The 2,340-nt window shown below is 48.7% G+C and overlaps 1 pseudogene; it reads right to left on the bottom strand.

Moving 5' to 3' along the window:
* Nucleotides 1-551: 551 nt before the first annotated feature.
* On the bottom strand, nt 552-1,275 carry LOC146194981 (DNA replication complex GINS protein SLD5 pseudogene; annotated as a pseudogene).
* Between the last annotated feature and the right edge of the window lie 1,065 nt (nt 1,276-2,340).

Genomic DNA, 2,340 nt, shown 5'->3' on the forward strand with positions numbered 1-2,340 from the left:
TCTCCTGGTGAAAACCCTCCCACTCTGGGTGTAGCCCTGTAGGAAAGGAGTGCTTCGTGTATGTTGGAAGACTTCCTTAAAAGCTGCTTTGCTGTCTGCACAGCCCTCTCAGCCATACCGTTGCTCTGCGGGTAGTAAGGGCTTGAGGTTGTGTGTGAGGCTCCCCAGTGATTCACTGGTTCTTTGAACTCTGTAGAAGTGAACTGACGCCCGTTGTCTGTGCGTATTGTCCTTGGAACAACGTACCGTGCAAACATTGGCTCCAAGACTAGGGCTATGTTTTTTGTAGCTGTCCTCGGCAGCTGTTCTAGCTCGAAAAATTGGAAGTAGTAGACTACTACTACAACATACTCTTTCCCCTCCAGCGTGAAGAGATCTATGCCGGCTGTGTCCCAAGCATGTGCTGGCAATTGGGTTAGAAGCAGGGGTTCTGTTTTTTGCTTTCTGCGCTCTCTGCAACTTGGACACTTTTCCACATAGTCTTCAATGTGCTTGCCTATGCCTGGCCACCATATCCATTCTCTTGCCCTCGCTTGGCACCTCGTTGTGACCAAGTTGCAACAGAAGGGCTGCTTGTCAGAATAAGACAACTGATCCGTCTTTAACAAGCGGGGCAATGACACGATACCGGATTATATGCTGAGATCCTTCATCAAGGTTAATGACTTCACCATCTCTGCTCTGTGATGTTTCTTCATCTACCAAAACACCAAGTGTTTGCATTTTCGCCTTGAGAAAGACATACTCATCCAAGTTGGGGCCTACATCTACAGATGCCATATTGAAACCTTGTTGGTTGAAAGGCATATGAACCAAGGCCACATCACGACGGTAGTCCTCAATGCTCGCGACATACGCTCGCGCAAACCTTCTTTCTTCCAACGATAGCAGATCATCTGCCTCGATTTCGCCTCTTTCCTCTTGTTCCAGGACGAAAGCGCCATGCTTTTCAATCTTCCCAAGTCGCATCTTCAGGTAGCTAGTGAGAACGTACTGAATCCGCTCAAATTCCATCTTGTGTATTGCAGTTCGGAAGCCGTTATTGCCGATTCCTTGCAGATTTTCTTTCATGCACCTCAACTGGTCCAAAACGCATTCGACGATATAATTTTGATAAAGTAACAACTCGGGAGAAAAAGACTCGTTCAGCCATGCCTCTTCCAGTCTCTGCACGAGTTGATCTGCTGACGTGTACTCCTCTTCGCGACTTTCTACGTAGCCATATTTATTCGCTATACCTTCAACATCTGGCTCACTATCCATTGACAAACATTAGACCACGAAGGACAACGCTTCTTGAACACGGCACAGTTCGCGCGTCTACACGGAGTTTTTCCAGAACCTCTACTCTGATGTCTGGCGGGATGATTATTCTGTCGCCTTCGAATAGCAGACCATTTACGAGCGAAATCTCACTAGCCACCTCGACGTACCATTTCAGGTCAGGTGACAGCCCATGCACAGTTGGCCATGATGTAGTGCAGAAGGTAGCCACCCTGGAAAGTGTTTCGTCTGACTGCATGCTTGCCCTGATTCTCTCCAGCATTTGGTTTGAAGCAGGGAGCTGTTCAAATGCTAATTCTTCAAACTCACGCACTGCACTCTCGAGAGCTCTTTCTTTGTCTGCTGGTTTCCCAGATGGCTTCCGAGACCGAAGGTCAGCTTTGTACAGCTTTTGCCTGGAGTGTGAGACATGGTGTAGTCGTACTCCAAAAGGCGCATCCTGAAACGTTGAAGGCGAGGACTCAGCTCGTCAAGTCATTTAGTCGTCATCAGCGGCATTAACGGCTTGTGGTCCGTTGCCACGTGAAAGGTTGATCCCAGCAGGTATTTGGGGAAATATTCGCAAGCTTATGTGATTGCCAGTGCCTCCTTTTTGATTTGGGCGTATCTTTGTTCTGTATCCGTAAGGGAGCGTGATGCATACGCCGCAGGTAGGAGCTTTTCGTGCGACTAACGTAGAAGTACAGCCCCAAGACCGTATGAGGAAGCATCTACAGACACTGTGTGAGGCCACTGAGCATCGTAGTGACTGAGAATCGGCGTCCTGCTTAAAGCTTGCTTGAGTTTGTCAAACCTCTGCTGCTGAGCTGGGCCTCAGTGCCAGTTGGCGTCTTGGTCGAGCAAGTCTCTGAGAGGCTTCATAAAGTCTGCTAGCTCTAGAAGAAATTTCGCTTGGTGGTTTGCAGAGCCCAACAAAGACCTGACTTCTGACACATCACATGGTGGGTCGGGCTGAAATATGGCCCTGACCTTTTCCGGGTCGGGCCGGCGCATACTCCTGTTAAGTTTACGACATGTCCTAAGAATGTTACTTCGGTTTGTCGAAAGGAGCCCTTT

This window comes from Amblyomma maculatum, chromosome 3 (genome assembly GCF_055883805.1).
Source record: "Amblyomma maculatum isolate TAMU_Amacu chromosome 3, ASM5588380v1, whole genome shotgun sequence".
Lineage (NCBI taxonomy): Eukaryota > Metazoa > Arthropoda > Arachnida > Ixodida > Ixodidae > Amblyomma > Amblyomma maculatum.